We start from the raw sequence: 20,070 nt of genomic DNA on the forward strand, positions 1-20,070 counted from the left end.
AAAGGAAAGGAAAGGAAAGGAAAGGAAAGGAAAGGAAAGGAAAGGAAAGGAAAGGAAAGGAAAGGAAAGGAAAGGAAAGGAAAGGAAAGGAAAAGTAGATCAAGCCAGAGGAAGAAAGCTAGTATGTACCATTCTCTTATGGTACTGTCTGACTCAAGCTTCTAACTTGTGTACCCGCATTGGATTCCTTGGATGGTGGGCTATAAACTGTAAAACAAAATAAATAATGCCTTTTTCCAAGTTACTTTTGGTCATTCCTTTTTCACAAAAAAGAAATCAAATTAAACCATTTTATTAAGTTGAACTCTTTTTGTAATATGAATATTGGTTATTTGTAATTCAGTCTTTGAAAAGTCTCCATTGCTTGTAAATCAATGGACTTTCTAGAATGGTTTGTTTAGAATCATTTAGGAAAAAGTCAGTAATAATAATTATTATTGTTGTTGATATTATAAATAATATTTTTGTTTCTTTGTATACCTGTGATGTTATTGTTGGCTACATGCACAGATAGTGAAGATTTCCTTCTATTCTATTGGCTCTCTTAGCACATGGTGAATTGGTTCCTTTATAGTATAGAACATTTTTAATTACATGCATTCTGATTTTCCTATTCTTGCTCTTATTTTTAGAAACACTATTGTTGTTTTGAGAGTCTGAAAAGGTTCTGTGTATCTTGAAATGTTTTCCCCAGAGAAATTTTAGTGTTACATTCCCTACATTAATTATACCATCAATTTTGCACTGCATTTGTAAGAGGGTATAGATAGGGATCTTTTTTTCATCCTTTTATGTATGAATGCACAATTTCATACCCCATTTGGTAAAAGGACTGTGTGGCTTTTCCCTGCAATATTTTTTTGACAATTGTGTCAAAATTAAGTGACTTTACCTGTGAGGTTTTATGTTTGGCTACATTAACCCACATGTGTATTTTGGAGTTAATATCATGTTGATCTCATTACTATTAAAGTGTAAAGTGATTTAGAATTAGGATTAGAGTACTTGTCATAATTTTCTTTTGTTCATCATTGCTGAGTCATTTTTATTTTTATCTGAATTCCAAAACAGTGTTGAAGTGGAATTATCTCATTGCTTTGGAGGCTTGGGAGAGTTATATGATGTTTTTCTGGAAACTGTATTATGAAAACATGTTTTTACAGAAGCAAGACATGTAGGAGGATGGTTTGCAGAGAACACACATGTGGCATTGTTCTCAAAGATGCCTAGGAAAAAGATGTGATTTTTCCTAGAGCTGATGGTTAACTGAACATGTGATGTTTGGAAAGGATACAAATATAATCCAACAGACAGTGGACTGTGCTATTGATTCACCTTTTCATTTTTGCTGCTCTTCTTTGGGATTTGTGGAAGCTGGTCTTAACTGATGATGCTCTGTGGCATTGGTTTACTTTACCGTTCTTTGATGTTCATTGTTTGCTGTGACTTCACAGAGAGAAAAACCCCAAAAACTTCTGGTGGTGTTCTGGCAGCTTCTTCCTTCTTCTGTGGACTCAGGGCAATTGGCAGAACCTCACAGTTTCTTATGGATCAAGCTATCATTGTTGACTCTTGAATGATGTTTGTTTGTGAGTGAATCTAGCTACCAGTGTTGATTTCTGTGAGCAGACCTACTGATTTCATGACAGGGCAGGTTGGATTTACTCTGAAGAACTATTTCTTTTTTTTTTTAAGATTTATTTATTTATTATATTTAAGTACACTGTAGCTGTCCTCAGACACTCCAGAAGAGGGCACCAGATCTCGTTACGGATGGTTGTGAGCCACCATGTGGTTGCTGGGATTTGAACTCTGGACCTCTGGAAGAGCAGTCGGGTGCTCTTACCCACTGAGCCATCTCACCAGCCCTGAAGAACTATTTCTAAACAGGTTAACATCCTCTTTTTCCCTAATAACCTTTTCTTTACTTTATCTCTGGTGAGTGGTGGGCTAAAAAGTTAAAGCATTTACTATTCCTTATTAAAGTAGGTTTTGAAAAATATAAACCTTCATAGGGTTTTCTAACTTGGTGGTAAGTATTGTCAAGAACTTCAGAAGAAGAAATTCATGAGATATGTAGACTGCTTCTGGAATAATAGCTATTTTATTATAGTAAATCTGCTGACAAATTAGCATGAGAGGTTTTTCATTCTCCACTAAGTTCATTGTCTTTCATCATTGTTTCAATGTTTTTATGGAAGAGGTCTTCCACACTATTGGTTTAGTTTATTTCTCAGTAATTGTATCGTTGTCATAATGAGTTAATTTTTTGGATTTATATCTCATGATGTCCATTATCAGCTTATTGAGAAATTACCAAGCTTTGCATGTTGATTTTATATTCTGCCACTTTGATAAAAAGTGAGCACATGTGAGCAGCCATATATTTAATAGCCCTTAATAAGCTCAATGGCTGGGCCACTCCCAAACTTCCATGTTGTTAATGCCCACTGCCCAATATTCCTGAGTCACTACTTTGTAAAATCTATATTCCATCCTTGCTACCCTAGACCCAGTGGTGTAGGGGTGTGAGGCATCTCTTCCCTGGCTCTTACATGATTGGTACTCTGTCTATTGCAGCTCTCTAGCCTGAATCTGATTCCTTTCCTGGCATGGTGATTCTCCTTCTTCTCTCAGTCTCTTTGCCTGCTAATCATAAAATCTTGCCTCTGTTTCCATGTCCAGCCATTGGCCCTTGATAACTTTATTTTTGATTTGAAACCAACTGGTGGCAGGGACAATCAACATCTGCCATGCAGGATTCTCCTGCTATTTGGGAAACCAAATAACATAATGGAAGCTTTAGGCCAAATCTACATCAGTGACCCCATCCATAAAATTATTTTTGTGACCAATTCATAACTATAACTTCGCTAATGTTATGAATCATAATGTAAAAATATCACTTGCAGAATATTCAGATATGTAAACCCTCTGAAAGGGTCAGTCGTTTCCCAAAGGTGAGGTAATCCTCAGGTTCACAACTACTGGTCTATATCCTTTTCTGTGAGATGATCATGTGATATTTATGTTAAAGTCTTTTCATGTGGAATAATTCTTTGACTGGTATAGACCAGGATACAAATACTAATACATATGTTGAACAATGCTTGCATTCCCAGTTTTGTGTAAACTTGTTCATAGTGAATGATAACTGATTGTGTGTATATATATATATATATGTATTCCATTTTCATGCCGTGAGTACTTGTTGGTCTGAAGAAGGCGTCAGGTCTCCTGGAATTAGAGTTTTGGATAACTGGGAGATGCCATGGTGATGCTAGATTCCAAATTCGGGTCCTCCACAAGAGTACTCATACAGTGACACCAGTTTCATGGTTAAACAACTTAAGGAAAAAAATTAAAATAGAAAAATTTGCTTTAAATAACTTCACATTATATGTGTAATAAAAATCCTAGAGGAATTAGCCTGCTTAAAATCACTTGATACAATCTCATTAAGAAGAGTCAATTCTAAAATGGTCATTGATTTTGAAAGATGAATTTATCTCTTTTCTAAATCAACATATTCTGGGAGCAAATGAATTTCTGTCAAATTCCCAATGAGCATGACAAATTTCCTAATTAACAGGCTCACAGCAGGAGGAAAATATTGAGTTAATGTCATTTGCCATTTATCAGTGGATTTCAATTCATATGGCCCAGTCACGAATTCTTACTTACCATTGTGCACTCTTCAGTATTGATGAACTACAGTTGACTGAACATCTTACTTACAGCATACACTTTATTAATCATGACTTTCTGCTCTAAACAAGCAGGTCTACTTCTCTGGTTCAATGGGCTATTGTGAAATGCAAAAACCATTAATGTGTTGTTATCATAACAGGATACAAATACTAATTATCAGTCAAATATCCAAGAACATCCAGACGAAGCACATGATATTCTTTCTGCTATGTTAATGTTTGTTTGAAAACCATTCTATATTAAAAAATAAAATATATTTGGTCAGTCAGAATGAAAATCATAGCAATAATTTAAATTATTCTTCACAACTGTAAATATTTGTACTCTTTTGGAATATATACTACTTTTAAAACATTTCAAATATGTGGCTTCATAATCAGTAGGAAGAATTACATAATCAGTACAATGAATAACAATAGTCTATTTTTAGATCATTTAATACAGTTCTTCATGCTATGGTAACTACAACATAAAATTAATAATAATTTTATTTAAAAGCATTAATTTTGCTACTATTATGAATTGTAATGTAACCTTCTGTGTTTTCCGATGGCCCTAGGCAACCCCTTCAAAAAGATTGTTCCTTCAGTCCAAAGGGGTCAAACCTGACAAGTTGAGAACCACTCTTCTAGAACAGTAGTGTGGTTTTAAAAGTAGGAAAGATTAGACAACAGAAAATATACAAAAAAATTAACATACACAACAAAGTATCTCTCTTTCTTTCTTTCTTTCTTTCTTTCTTTCTTTCTTTCTTTCTTTCTTTCTTTCTTTCTTTCTTCTTCTTCTTCTTCTTCTTCTTCTTCTTCTTCTTCTTCTTCTTCTTCTTCTTCTTCTTCTTCTTCTTCTCCTCCTCCTCCTTCTCCTCCTCCTCCTCCTCCTCCTCCTCCTTCTCCTTCTCCTCTCCTCCTCCTCCTCCTCCTGTAAATTAGGATTCCCTGTGTTATCATGGATATCCTAGAACTAGTCTGAACCTCATTATGTAGGCTTCAAACTTACAAAAAAATTCATCTGCCTCTGCTTCTGAAGTGCTGGGACAAAACCTGTGTGCCTTTTATGGTGTCAAAATCTTCTTAGCATATTAAAAGGTAAAGTCAACTCATTGTATTTTATAAGATAGTAATGCCTGGCATGTTACTCAATTTAATCATTGTACCATAGAGAAAAGAATTCTGTGACTTGAGTATTTCAGACAATGAACGCTTCTTGGTTTTCTCCTAAACTCTGAAAGCTGAGATACCCGTGTTTTAGGATCTGAAAGTTGATATTTAGGGAAGGTGTGGTTTTTGGTTTGTGGACTTTCATAAGATTTGAGGGTTTTTTTGCAGCCCTCATTTTTCATACTTTTAAATTAATTTTAAAATGTTACAATTTTTACTATGATAAAATTATGGCTCCATAGTGACAATCTGGGAGATTAGAGAAGTTGGTGGAGATAGCATGCTGATGGGTGTTTACAGTTTTTCTCTTTATATCTGCAGATGTCCCTCCAGACTACAAGGACAGGTGCTCCACTAGGTTCATAGCAGCCTTGTTTGTAATAGCCAGGTGTTGGCAAGAACCCAGACATCCCTCAACCAAAGAATGAATGCAGAAATGTGGTCCATTTACACAATGAAATACTATATAGCTATTAAAAATGAGGACATCATGAACTTTATAGGAAAATGGATGAAACTAGAAAATATCACCCTGAGAGAGGTAATCCAGTCCCAAAGGGTATATGTAGTATGTACTCACTGATAATTGGATATTATCTAAAAAGCATAGAATACCTAAAATATAACCCATAGATTATAAGAAGTGTAACTAGTAGAAGACCCAAGTGAGGATGCGTCAATCCCAGTTAAAAATGGGAAGAAAATAAAGTAGAAGGCTGAGGGAGGGAGGGATCTTGGTCAGAGAGAGAAAGAGGAGGGGAATACAGGAACAGGTATGGGGCAGGGGGTGGGCAGGAGAGAGGCCCAGAGGGACAAGAGAATTAAAAGAAATAAGCAACTTTGTAGGGGGGGTAGGAGATAGGGAGAATCTCTAGAAAGTACCAGTGGCCTAGAAGGTGAGAGACTCTGAGGACTCCATGTGTGTGCCCTTAGCCAGAATGTCCATAGGGTACTCAAAGTGCCCACTGCTAGTAGATAGACAGGACCTCAAGTAGAGGGAAGGGGTTACTAACACACAATCAAAAATTTTGACCCAGAATTGTGCCTGTCTAAAAGGACTTCAGGAACAAAACCAGAGCAGATTGAAGGAAAGACTGTCCACTGAGGAGCCCAACTTGGGATCCACCTTATGGGTTGTAGAGGGCACTAAGTACTAACGCTATTATTGATGCTACTATGGTGTGCTACATACAGGAGCCTGGCATGGCTGTCCTCTGAGAGACCCTACCAGCAGATGACTGAGACTGATGCAGATACTTAAAACTCAATGATTGAACAGAAGTCAGGGACCCCTGCAGTTGAATTGGCAGAAGAACTGAAGAAGCTGAAGGGGACGGCAACCCCCCGAGGACTACCACCAGTCCAACTAAATAGGAACACATGGAGCTCACAGAGAGTGAACCACCAACCAGAAGCATACCCAGGCAGCCCAAGACCAGCAGCATATATATAGCAGAGGTCTGCCTGATCTGGTGTCAGTCAGAGAAAATACATTTAATCCTCAAGAGACTTGAGGCACTAGCTAAGGAATAAGGATTACAGGGAAAGAGGAACCACCCTCTTGGACACAACGCGGAGGGGGAAGTGGGTGAGGAATTATTTTGCGCGGGGGGAACAAGTAGGGGACAATGGTTAGAATGTAAATGAATAAAATTAATTTAAAATAAAAGAAAGTGAATTACATGTATGGAAAGATTGAGGAGTACTTTGTTCTACACTAAAGATTAGATTTAATAATAAATAAACAAAAAATTAAAAAAATATATATATATATGTGCCACAACACTGTTCCCAGATTATAAAGACTGTCAATAAGTACTAAGAGGCTTAAGAAAAGGACTATTAGACCAAATTTGTTATGGGAATTTATTAATCATAGCCTAGACCTAGCCAATTATAAGGAAAAAAATGAATTTCTGTAAATTTGGTCTGAAGGAAGTATATATGTATATATCTGTGTGTGTGTGTGTGTGTGTGTGTGTGTGTGTGTGTATTTGCATCAAAGTGACTTCAACCGAGACAGAGTATATCAAATACTGAGGCATAAACTTAATTCTAGTGTTCAGATTCAAACTCCACATGCCATTCCTAGGCCAGATATTCAGCTGCTGCTAGTGTGTGTGTGTGTGTGTGTGTGTGTGTGTGTGTGTGTGTGTATGTGTGTGTGTGTTCCCTGTGTTAAATCTTAAAAGCAGACATCTGAAAACATGAAAGTGGAGAGTGAAGAAATGATTCAGCAGTAAAGAGCACTGGATTCATTTCCAGAGAAAACGGGTTCAGTTTTCAGCACCCTCATGCCAGCTAATCATCACTTGTAACTCCAGATTCAATGGATCTGAATTTTTTCTTTTGGTATCTGCAGACACAAGCATGTCCCATAGGCAAAGTTGAATGAGAATACATATCAACTGAGGAATAGTAATAACAAATTGAAGAAATTATAGTTGATAAATGCTGTAAGAATAACTAATATGTTAAAATATGTTAAAGTAGGTTAGAGGAATGAGGTTAGGAGTTATCAGTTAAGAGACCATTTGGCTCTTCCACAGAACATGAGTTTTCCTCCCAGCATTTATGTTGATTGGCTCACAATAGCCTATACTTCCAGTTCCAAGGAATCCAATATTCTTTTCTGGACTCTTGAACACTTTAATACACTTGAAATTCACACACACACACACACACACACACACACACACACACACACACACACACACACAGAGGCACTTAGAAAAAGTAGCAAAAATAAATGTGAGAGAAAATAATGTAAGTTGCATGTATGCACCAAAAAAGAGAAAGCCTTTTAATATTTATGAGCAATTCTCTAGCTCTTGCAATCCCTCAGCATGAGAACTCTTATCATCAGTAGAGATTATTGTTTACCCCGTGATGTGATGAGTTGAGCCATAGTAATTTAATTTCTTGGTGCATTTTCAAAGATCCAGAGAGAAAACATAAGTTTGAAAATATGAAAGAACAGATTAATTGAAAAGAAATGGTATATTAAATGCAGCAAATGCATGAATATTCTTCTTACAAAGGGGCAGAAGAGTATAGGTATCAAGAGAGACACCAAGATTAGCATATGAATATCAACTTCAGAGGAAAAGACATACCAAGATAAGGGCTACAGAAAAAGGAGAGAGGGACATAATCAGGAATGCAGATTCTATGTAAATAATCTTAAAGCATCACAGATCTTAAGAGCAGGAGACACTGAGCTTCTAAACATTGCTAGTGCTCTTACTCACTCTCTGTCTCAGCCTTTCTCCTTCTTAAAATATTATCTCTGTATTTATCCCTTTCCAAGGTGACCTGGTCCAGATCCATATTTAGGGACATAGGAACCAGGAAAGTTTAACAGATACCCTCCAAATTTAAGATTCTTAAACAACATGGCCTGATACTTGAAGAAAATATTTAATTAAAAAAAAAAAAGTAAAGAAACTTAAAGTCAACTCTCTTAGGACTCTAAATGCTCTCTCCTCTCTCTCTCTCTCTCTCTCCCTCTCTCTCTCTCTCTCTCTCCCTCCCTCCCTCTCTCTCTCTCTCCTCCTATACCTTCTGACTGAATACTTAATCTTAAAAGATTTCAAAATCTAAGGCAATTAGAAATTTGTTATGATGGCAAATTTGTAGTTATGGCAGTACTCCATCTAAATCAGTTTTTCAGAATTAAAGATGTTCAATCCTGAAAAATGCTGTATGGCATTCAATTATCAGTGTTATATATTGGCTTATAAGATGGTTCAGTATGTAAAGAAACTTTCCCCCTATCTTAATGACCTGAGTTTGATTTGTACATTCCATATGGTGGGTGGAAGGAACTGATTGCTGCAAGTTATCCTCTAACTTTTCCACAGACAACTCAACACTTTTGGAAATACATAAAACATTCTTAGTATAATAACAAAAACACAGAATGGTATTAAAATTAGTGTTATCCTCTGAATAAGTTTTATGCCCAGGATTTTATGTATCTGTGCTAATATATAATAAGACAGAAAGTGATGAGCATAATGTTCAGGTAAATTGAACTCAATAGTCTTTCTATTAAGGACCTTAATCAGCCAATTGCATCTGCTTTAACTGATAGTATTTTCCTCACTTACTCAACTAAAATAAATTTTATGTCTAATTATGTGTGTGTGTTTGTGTGTGTGTGTATTTATGTGTACAGTATCATTCAGGCTTTTCTAATGCTTTGATAAAACCCCATAGCTAAAAGTAACCAGGGGAGAAAAGATTTCTTTGGCTTATACATCATCAAGAAAAACCAGTGCAGAAACTCAGGCAGGCTGGCAATCTGGAGACAGGAACAGAAACAGTGAACATTACAGAATACTGTTTATAGGCATGATCATCATGGCTTGGTCATCTTTCTCCTTTTTTTCTTTCATTTGTTTATTTTTCTTTTTGAGATTATAATTTATTTTCCTTTTCCTTTTCATCTCTCCAAATTCTTGCAAATACCACTCCCAATTCTTGAACTACAGGAATTCTTATTCCACTGTTATTGCTTACATATATATATATATATGTGTGTGTGTGTGTGTGTAACAAATATATATATATGTAACAAATATATATATATGCAAATAGTTAAGATTTTCTTAAATATAATGGGTGAAATATATATGATGTTATTTGTCTGTATGGTTTCAGGAATGACAGTTTGGCACTGGACAACCAATTTATATGCTCTCCCAATGGGGAAATTGTTCCTGCTACTTGCTTTTCTTACTTGCCAGTAATCCTTTGAAACATTTTAGACATTTCCACATGGAGCTCTGAATGTTCATTAGTGTCATTCTTCACCAGTTTGACTCATACTATCTTTCTGCTCTTCTGCAATGTTTCCTAAGCAATAGGTGTGCGAGTGTTTGAAGATGTATTTGTATGGACTGGGCTCAAGAATTGCATTTTTGAATAGGGTGTTGTTTTCTATAATTGTTACTATTGGTTAAAAATAAATATTTTCTTGATTAAGAGTAAGGATTACCTGAAGGAGCTGAAGGGGTTTGCAACACCATAGGAAGAACAGAAATATCAACCAGACAGACCCCCCAGAGCTCCCAGGGACTAAACCACTAACCAAAGTATACTCATGGAAGGATCCATGGCTCCTGATACATATGTAGCTGATGATGGCCTTATCTGGCATCAATTGGAGGAGAGGCCCTTGGTACTGTGAAGGCTTGATGCCCCAGCATAGGGGAATACTAAGGTGGTAAGGCAGGAGTGGGTAGGTGGGGGAGCACTCCCATATAAGTGAGGGAGAGGGTGATATAGAGGGTTTTCAGAGGGGAAACTGGGAAGCAGGATATCATTTGAAATGTAAATAAATAAAATAACCAATAAAAAATTAAAGAAAAAAAACAGAAACAAACAAACAAAAAAGAAGTGTAAGGACTACCAAAACCTGGACCAACTTTCCATTTATATCCCTGGCCACAGTGGGATGGCTTGTACAACAGAGTTGCTTATTGAGCAATCTGATGGAATCATTCTCTCAACTGAAGATCACACTTCTGAAATTACCCTGGCTTTTGTCAAATAGGTAACAACTACAAGAAACAACATAAATAAACTAACACATTGAGTACTAGAAACGAATACTGGATCCCTAGGTGTTGGATGTTCAGATTTTGTAAGCTGCCTGATATGGGTGCTATGAACTGAACTCATGACCTGTGTAAGAGCAGTACCTGATCTTTATTGTAGCCCTTCATTAGTTCATTTTGTCATCTTGTCATGTGCACAACGGAGCATTGTTACTACTTGAAACATACTATCTGATCCCTGACAAACTTTTGATCTCATTTGAGAGTGAAGTCTGCCTACCCAATATTAGTCTCATGGAAAAAAAAATGTATATATTGATGAATTGTCTCCATCATATATTTTGTCAACCCCAGATGTGTGAAAAAGAAGTATCTGTTGAAACACTAAAGATCCTTGTCTCTAACTGGTTTTATTGTTGTCAACAGCCCTGAGGCTAATTATATTTGATGTTAATTCCATTTTCCTGTGAGTGGTTGTGAACAAGGAATGAGTCAGCACTCAGATGATTTCCTGTAAACCTGCTTCCCATCATAATTTGAAAAATAAAGGAGAGCTTATGATTGGGCAGATAAAAGGGAAGGTGGAGCAGAAAGTGGAGAAAGGGAAAGAGAAAATGGAGGAGGGAGAGGAGGAAGAAGAAGAAAAGCAGAGCAGAAGCACATGGCCTGGAGAAACCACAAGTTCTAAGGGGTCTCATAGATGTGGAAGATATTAGTGTAGCAGTAGATCTGCCCAATCTAGGTGCACAGCATGTATTCATATTAATTGTGTTGTGTTTTCATTGCCAGAACATATTTGTGTTGGAGATTTACTGCAACATTTGGTCAATCAATAAAGATGACAGCAGAGATAGGGAGGGACCCTTAGAGTTGGGCTAGGACTCAGAGGATAACGGGAGGAGAGATCTTCACAAAGGGGTGGGATAAGCATGTACCTAGGAGCTCCAGGAAATAAAGCCAACCAGCAATGTGAGTGGCCACTGGCCAAATGTCCAATTGGGCCTAGGGTAGCAGGTGGAGGATTAGAAGTGACCAGTCATTGAGGTAGATGGCACATTAAAATTAAGCTAATGTGTGTGTGTGTGTGTTTCAGACCTGCACCCGAAGTTTCCCTGGGCATGTGGCTGGAAGCACATCCACTTGGAGCATAAAAAAAGCAGAGGAGCTAAACACTCATGCTATATATGGCGTGCAACATGGTAGGTGATAACCAAATATTAAAAACAATTTAAGAGCTCTCAGTGGAATATACAATGATATAGTCTAGGAGGGGGAAGAAGTGGTTTCTCAGTGAGTGAAGTCAAGACACATGGTTCTCCTGCTTGAAACTAGAACAGAGCACAAAAGCTTCTAATGGAGAGAAGCTCAGCTCAGAGATGCTGGGAACTCCTGCTGTGCAAAGAGGCTGAATGGTCAGTCAACAGATAAATAAAAGATAGAGATTTATAAATTTGATTTGATTCCTACTATGGATAGAAGGGTTTATAATGGTAATTGTTTAAGTTCTCTTAAATATACAGATATATTAAGCTCCACAGAAGGAAGAAGGTAGGGAGAGTGAATAAAAAGATGGTTTAGAGAATTTTAAGTCTTGCCAGGGCCAATTCTCAAAGGGTTCCACTGGATTTTTGGAATTGCTTAGCTTGGCATGAAAGAAATAGAGCCTGGAAATAGGCTTATACAGTAAATAGAAGGGAATTATATTAAAGTAAAATACAGGGATGTACAAGTATTGAGGCTTTTGCTCCTTAAATTATAGGTCAGAAGCAGAAGATGGTGAAGAAGCACTGTCTCAATGCTTAATATTTGTTTAGATTACTTTAATTGCTTTGATTTGTTTTAATTATTAAAATGCATATGGTTATGAGTTTGGTGGTTATATTAAAATCCCTCTTGGAGAGAGGTCAAGCTATATAGCTTTAATGATTTCGGTTTTCTGTACCAAGGGCATGGTATTTCGAAAGAGAGTGTCAATATTTGTATTGGAAGGAAAGGAGAAAAGGCTTTGTACCCATTCTAGAGTGATGTGGATCAGGTAAAACAGGAAAGGTGCCTTAAAGATCTTGAAAATTTCAAGAAAATAAAATCAGACATGTAATTTGATCTGTTAATTCCTCAACATCGGGATAGCCAAATAACTGGTTAGATCAAAACAAAAGGTCTCTGCCAAAATGTTAGTGAAAATTAGACAATAAATCTTGTTGGTTATGGAATACTTAAGATACTTTGTTCCATGTTTCATGTCGATTTCATCCTTAACTGATCTGTATATCTTACATAATCCATACAAATATATTAATGGTACTAAAATTTTGCTTGTGAGATTTATATATTATTTATATATATCATTTACAGGTATATATTTATATTTATATATTTCATATATTATTATATATTTATATATATTATGTATAGTTTTGACAAGATTCATCTTCAGAGATGAATCAGAGATGCTAAGCTGTTACAGTCCAGAGACTTGCTTCTGAAACCGCTTTAAAAATTGTTATTGATTCCAGATGATCTTGCTGTATCCAACCTTTCAGATGGATCCAGTGTGAATTTCAGTCAAGCTTTCGAAGCGTACAGACTGTATAACAGATTGCAAAGTCAGTTTTCCTTATCTAACATTTTTTTTCTAATTTCCCTTCCACTCCTTACCCCTTTAAATAATTTCTCATCACCCTTTCTCAACAGGAAGAAACCATGGAGAGTTGTTAGCATGATTCCTTGGATTTGGGTGTCTGGTTATTGTTATTTTACAAATTAGGGATAGGCTGTCATTTTATAGGATAATTTGGAAATGGTCATAGTTTTAAACATGGAGGAAATACATGGGCTGGATTAGTAAATTTTATTCTTGGAGAAAGCATTGTATAGCCATAATCATACGTTGGCATAAATTTCTATATTAGTTCAAAATTTGAAATTAATTTTTATTACTCTTATATAGCATTGTGCTTATGCAATTCCTTTAAGAATATGTAACTTTGACCCAGTCCTTCTAATAACTGCTATTACAAACTGTTTAAGATGATTAAGTAACATAAGTTAAGGACCAAATAGTAAACTCATGGTTATGTTAGATTCTAATTTAATCATAATAAAGCATTTCCAATTTACTCAAATAGAAATGGCTAAGTGTAGCTAAGATTTAACAGTTCAAATATACTTTACAATTATAGTCTTCAAAAACATTAGACATCCACAAGATCTGACATTTAGTGTTATTTCAGTATTAAGAATCATTTGACAATGTGACATGTCTACTTCTGACAGCTTCCCATTCTACTTCAAAACAGAATTGAGCATTTTGCTTGCAGGCAAGTTTGCTTGTGGCAAGGTAGCCACAGGGCAGAAATTGCCCTATCCATCCACAGACAAAAAGTGCTGTCCAGGAAAGAGCACTAAGTGAAGAATAGTTGACAGTTTATTTCTGTCAATATAGAACAAATTAGTTCTTCATAGTTTCTGGTCCATTTCAAGGTCTGTCAGATGAATCTGGGCCAGAAAGCTGAAGACAGATGCTCCAGTGTTCTAAGGAATAGGTGCTGTCCAAGCAGTCGGCTGTTTCTAAAATTCCTTCAGGTTTAGAAGCTTTGTTTGGTGCTTCCTTTATATTAAGGTAATATTTCATTCATTCTGGGATTTCTTAAACGGTTGAAAACTAATCATAGCCTCATAAACAAACTTATATTTTTCAGCATTGAGAGATATGAAATAAACTTGAAAGAATAGTTTTCTGATGGTGTTACAGGCAAAAATCAAGACATAATTCAGATATAGATTAGTTTAGTAAATACTTTGTTAGGAGTGATAGTAGATTACTTTATCTAACTGACAAATATAATGGACTGGATGCTAATTGTATAATCATATTCTGTGATTTACATAATTGTTTGTTTGTTATTTTGTTTCATCAGAAAAGGTGAGGTGTTGGAGACTGGTTGTAATACTTTGATTTAATCAAGAATCTTTGTTTAAATGTTAAACATCATTGTTCCCGGTTTGTTTTTGATCATCAATGAATATGACAGCAGCCAATGGCTGTGAAATGTGATAAGGGGTGTGTCCCCTAGAATTGCCTGGGCTAGAAAACACTGGTGGGGAGAAGAAGGAGAAATTATGAGGAAGTGGTGGAATATGGATGGACATAGGAGATGCAGGAAAGCCAACCAGCCATGTTATATTTCATGTAAGAGGCCACTTGCCATTTCCCAAATTGGGCCTATTTTAGCAGACACAGGATAAGAAGTGCACAAGCCATTGAGCTAGGAAGCATATTAAAAATAAGCTAATGTGTGTGTGTGCCTTTTTTTTTCTGGATTCACAGATTCCTTGGCTGGGAAGCCCAAATCACATGAAGCATAAAGTGGAGTAGCTGGAAACTAACACTGCATAATTGTTTTTTCTTCCCTTATAAGTAGCTTTGCTCTAACAGCAGCTCATCGATGATAATTTCTGAAACAAGATGACTGCTGCAAAAATCTGTGCCAAAATATTCAGGTTCTAATTGAGGCACATAAATCATCATATGATTTAATTATGTAAGACCCTTCAGTATGGATTGATGGCTAGTCACTGCTACTTTTATTAGAAAAAGACACTATCAGCGATTGGCATCCTAAAATTAAATGCATACATCATAGATCATAATCAGGAAAGGATTAGGGATCCTTCCAATCTCTGATTCTCTAAGTTATCAGGTGCCACAAATTCAAGTTAAGAAACTCGTGCAAAATTATTTTTCCAGGTAAAAGTATTCTTTACATTTGATGAAATAAATTTATGTAAATTGTATATGTTTGTTTATATCTATTTGTCACAGATATTTACATATATGTAACTGAAAAGTAATATGACATTTTTATTGTTTTCTCCATGTGAAACAATTGCGTTCTTGAGGAATTTGAAACTAGGTTTGTAAAATTTTCTATCTTAATTATAAATATAGCTAATATCTCATATTAATTATGTACCTTATATGTTATTCTGAATACCATATTTCTTTTACTATTCAATCATTTTCATTTTATATTCTTTTCTTTTATTCAATATGAATTTAATCAAACCCCACATTTTCCCTGGAAATATTTCAGACCAGAATATTTAGGATTTGGATTTGGCAGATTAAATTTTCTGTCTTGGTGGCTAGAGTGCTTTAAGAGAATTGAATTTACCAGTTTTACTAATCTTGTATAGGTAAGATTATCAAGATGTGAGGGCTATTAAAGTTGCTTCTTCCAGATATATTTCCTTATGTGATTAACATGCACATACAATTAAAAGAATACTAGTACCAGATTCCTGGTTTAATCAATTTACTCTACATCATTTAAAATATACAGAGTGGGGTAATTTGAATGATTATGCCATCATAGGCTCATATATTTGAATACCTGGTTCCCAGTAGATAAATAGTTCGGGCAGGATTAGAAGATGTGGCCTTATTGGAAGTGACCTGTCACTATGTATAGACCTTGAGATTTGAAAAGGCTTGAGCCGCCTCCAGTGTCCACTCAGTTTGTGGATGAAGACGTAAGCACTCAACTTTTGCTTCACCATCACAGATTCAAATCCTCTTAAAACAAAATCCCCAAAATAAATGCTTTCTATTATAATGGGCCTTGGTCTTGGTGTTTTATCACAACACTAAAAGGGTAATTAAAACAAAGAGTGCCAAGAGAACACCGAGATCTCTAGCTGGGGTTGTGTTTAGTGACAGGAACAGAAATTTATTAAGTAGACATGGCTAGAGTTTAGGCTGTCATTGCTAGAAAAATTCAAATCTTACTCTGGGTAAAAGTACCTGTTGGTTTGACATGAAGTTTAAATGAATATATAAATGAATAAGTTATTGTTTGCCCTTTCTTTTTTTATTTAAAAAAAAACTATTTTTTATTAGATATTTTCTTCATTTACATTTCAAATGCTGTCCCGAAAGTCCCCTGTACCATCCACCTGCCCTGCTGCCCAAACCACCCACTCCTGCTTCCTGGTCCTGGCATTCCCCTGTACTGGGACATATAATCTTCTCAAGACAAGAGCCTCTCCTACCAATGATGGCCAAATAGACCATCTTCTGCTACATGTGCAGCAAGAGACATGAGGTCTGGGGATACTGGTTAGTTCATATTGTTGTTCCTCCTCTAGGGTTACAAACCCCTTCAGCTCCTTAGGTACTTTCTTTAGCTTCTCCATTAGGGACCTTGTGTTCCATCCAATAGGTGACTGTAAGCATCCAATTCTGTGTTTGCCAGGCACTGGCATAGCCTCAGAGAGACAGCAAGCAGGGTCCTTTCAGCAAAATCTTGCTGGCATATGTAAGGTTGTCTGGGTTTGGTGGCTGTTTATGGGATGGAATCCTGGGTAGGGCAGTCTCTGGATGATCGTTCTATTTGCCTCATCTCCAAACTTTGTCTCTGTAACTCCTTACATGGGTATTTTGTTCCCCATTCTAAGGAGGGATGAAGTATCCACACTTTGATCATTCTTCTTGAGTTTCATGTGTTTTGAAAATTGTATCTTGGGTAGTCTAACTTCCAGGGCTAATACCTGCTTCTTACTGAGTGCATACCATGTGAGTTCATTTGTGATTGGGTTACCTCACTTTTGATGATATCCTCAAGATACATCCATTTGCCTAAAAATTTCATAAATTAATTGCTTGTTTGTTTGTGTGTTTTTATTTTTGTTTGTTTGTTTGTTTGGGTTTTTTTGTTTCTTTTTGTTTTTGGGTTTTGTTTTTGTTTTGTTTTTTTTGTTTTGTTTTGTTTTGTTTTGATTTTTTGTTTTTCAAGACAGGGTTTCTCTGTGTAGCCCTGGATATCCTGGAACTTACTTTGTAGACCAGGCTGGCCTTGAACTCAGAAATCTGCCTGCCTCTGCCTCCCGAGAGCTGGGATCAAAGGCATGTGCCACCACGCCCTGCATAAGTTCATTGTTTTTAATAGCTGAGTAGTACTCCATTATGTGAATGTACCACATTTTCTGTATCCATTCCTCTGTTGAGGGACATCTGGGCTCTTTCTAGCTTCTGGCTGTTATAAATAAGGCTACTATGAACACAGTAGAGCATGTGTCCTTATTACAAGTTGGAACATCTTCTGGATATATGACAAAGAGAGGGATTGCTGGATCATTCTGTAGTACTATGTCCCATTTTCTAAGGAAATGTCAGACTGATATTCAGAGTGGTTGACCAGCTTGCAATCCCACCAGCAATGGAGGAGTATTCTTCTTTCTCCACATCCTTACCAGCATCTGCTGTCACCTGAATTTTTTATCTTAGTTATTCTGACTGGTGTGAGGTGGAATCTCAGGGCTGTTTTGAGTTGTATTTCCCTGATGATTAAGGATGTTGAAGATTTTTTCAAGTGCTTCTCAGTCCTTTGGCCCCAGTTGAGAATTCTTTGTTTAGCTCTGTACCCATTTTTTAATGGGGTTATTTGAATTTCTGGAGTCCAGCTTCTTGAGCTCTTTGTATATATTGGATATTAGTCCCCTATTAGATTTAAGATTGGTAAAAATCCTTTCCCAATCTGTTGTTGGCCTTTTTGTCTTATAGGCAATGTATTTTGCCTTACAGAAGCTTTGCAATTTTATGAGACCCCATTTGTCAATTCTTGATCTTACAGCACAAGCAATTGCTGTTCTGTTTAGGAGATTTTCCCTTGTGCCCATATCTTCAAGGCTTTTCCCTACTTTCTCCTTTATATGTCTTTGTGTCTCTGGTTTTATTTGGAGTTCTTTGATCCACTTAGACTTGAGCTTTGTTCAAGGAGGTAAGAACTGATCAATTCACATTCTTCTACATGATAACCGCCAGTTGTGCCAGCACCATTTGTTGAAAATGCTGTCTTTTTTCCACTGGATGGTTTTAGCTCCGTTGTCAAAGATCAAGTAACCATAGGTGTGTGGATTAATCTGGGTCTTCAATTCTGTTCCATTCATCTACCTTTCTGTCATTGTACCAGTACCATGCAGTTTTTATTGCAATAGCTCTATACTACAACTTGAGTTCAGGACTTGTGATTCCAACAGAGGTTCTTTCATTGTAGAGAATAGTTTTGCTATCCTAGGATATTTGGTATTCCAGATGAATTTGCAAATTTCCCTTTCCAACTCTTTGAAGAATTGAGTTGGAATTTTGATGGGGATTTCACTGAACCTGTACATTGCTTTTGGCAAGATAGCCATTTTTACAATATTAATCCTGCCAATCCATGAGCATGGGAGATCTTTCCATCTTTGAAGACCTCCTTCAATTTCTTTCTTCAGAGACTTGAATTTCTTACATACATATCTTTTACTTCCTTAGTTAGAGTAACAACAAGTATTTTATATTATTTGTGACTATTGTGAAGGGTGTTTCCCAAATTTCTTTTATATCACATCATCTGCAAATAGTGATATTTTGAATTCTTCCTTTCCAGTTCGTATCCCCTTGATCTTCTCTGTTGTTTAATTGCTTTGGCTAGGATTTCAAGTACTATATTGAATAGGTGAAAGTGGGCAGCCTCGTCTAATCCCTGATTTTAGTGGGATTGCTTCAAGTTTCCCTCCATTTAGTTTGATGTTGGCTAGTGGTTTGCTGTATATTGTTTTTATTATGTTTCAGTATCGGCCTTGAATTCCTGATCTTTCCATGACTTTTTTCAGGAATGGGTGTTGGATTTTGTCAATTGCTTTCTCAGCATCTAACAAGTTGATCATGTGGTTTTTGACTTTGAGTTTGTTTATATACGGGATTATGTTGATGGATTTCCACATATTAAACGATCCCTGCATCCCTGGAATGAAGCCTTCTTGGTTATGTTGGATGATCATTTTGATGTGTTCTTGGATTTGGTTTGGGAGAATTTTATTGAGTATTTTTGCATTGATTTTCATAATGGAAATTGGTCTGAAGTTCACTTTATTTGTTGGGTGTTTATGTGTCTTAGGTATCAGAGTAATTGTGGTTTCATAGAATGAATTTGGTAAAGTACCTTTTGTTTCTATTTTGTGGAATAGTTTGAGGAGAGTTGGAATTAGGTTTTCTTTGAAGATCTGATAGAACTCTGCTCCTGGCTTTTTGCTGTTGTTGTTGTTGGGAGACTATTAATGACTGCTTCTACTTCTTTAGGGGATATGGGACTGTTTAGATCATTAATCTGATCCTGATTTAACTTTGGTACCTGGTATCTGTCTAGACATTTGTCCAGTTCATCCAGGTTGTCCGTTTTTTTTTTGTGTGTGTGTGTTTTTTTTTTTTTTTGAGTATAGCCTTTTGTAGTAGGATCTGATGATATTTTTGATTTCCTCAGGATCTCTTGTTATGACTCCTTTTTCATTTCTGATTTTGTTAATTATAACTCTGCCACTGTGCCCTCTAGTTATTCTGGATACGGGTTTAACTATCTTGATGATTTTCTCAAAGAACCAGCTCCTGGTTTGGTTGATTCTTTGAATAGTTCTTTTTGTTTCTACTTGGTTGTTTTCAGCCATAAGTTAGATTAGTTCCTGCTGTCTACTCCTCTTGAGTGAATTTGCTTCCTTGTGTTCTAGCACTTTTAGGTATAGTGTCAATCTGCTAATATATGCTCTCTCTAGTTTCTTTTTGGCAGCACTCAGAGCTGTGACTTTCCCTCTTAGGAATG

Source organism: Mus caroli, chromosome 1, assembly GCF_900094665.2.
Source record: "Mus caroli chromosome 1, CAROLI_EIJ_v1.1, whole genome shotgun sequence".
NCBI classification, from domain to species: Eukaryota; Metazoa; Chordata; class Mammalia; order Rodentia; family Muridae; genus Mus; species Mus caroli.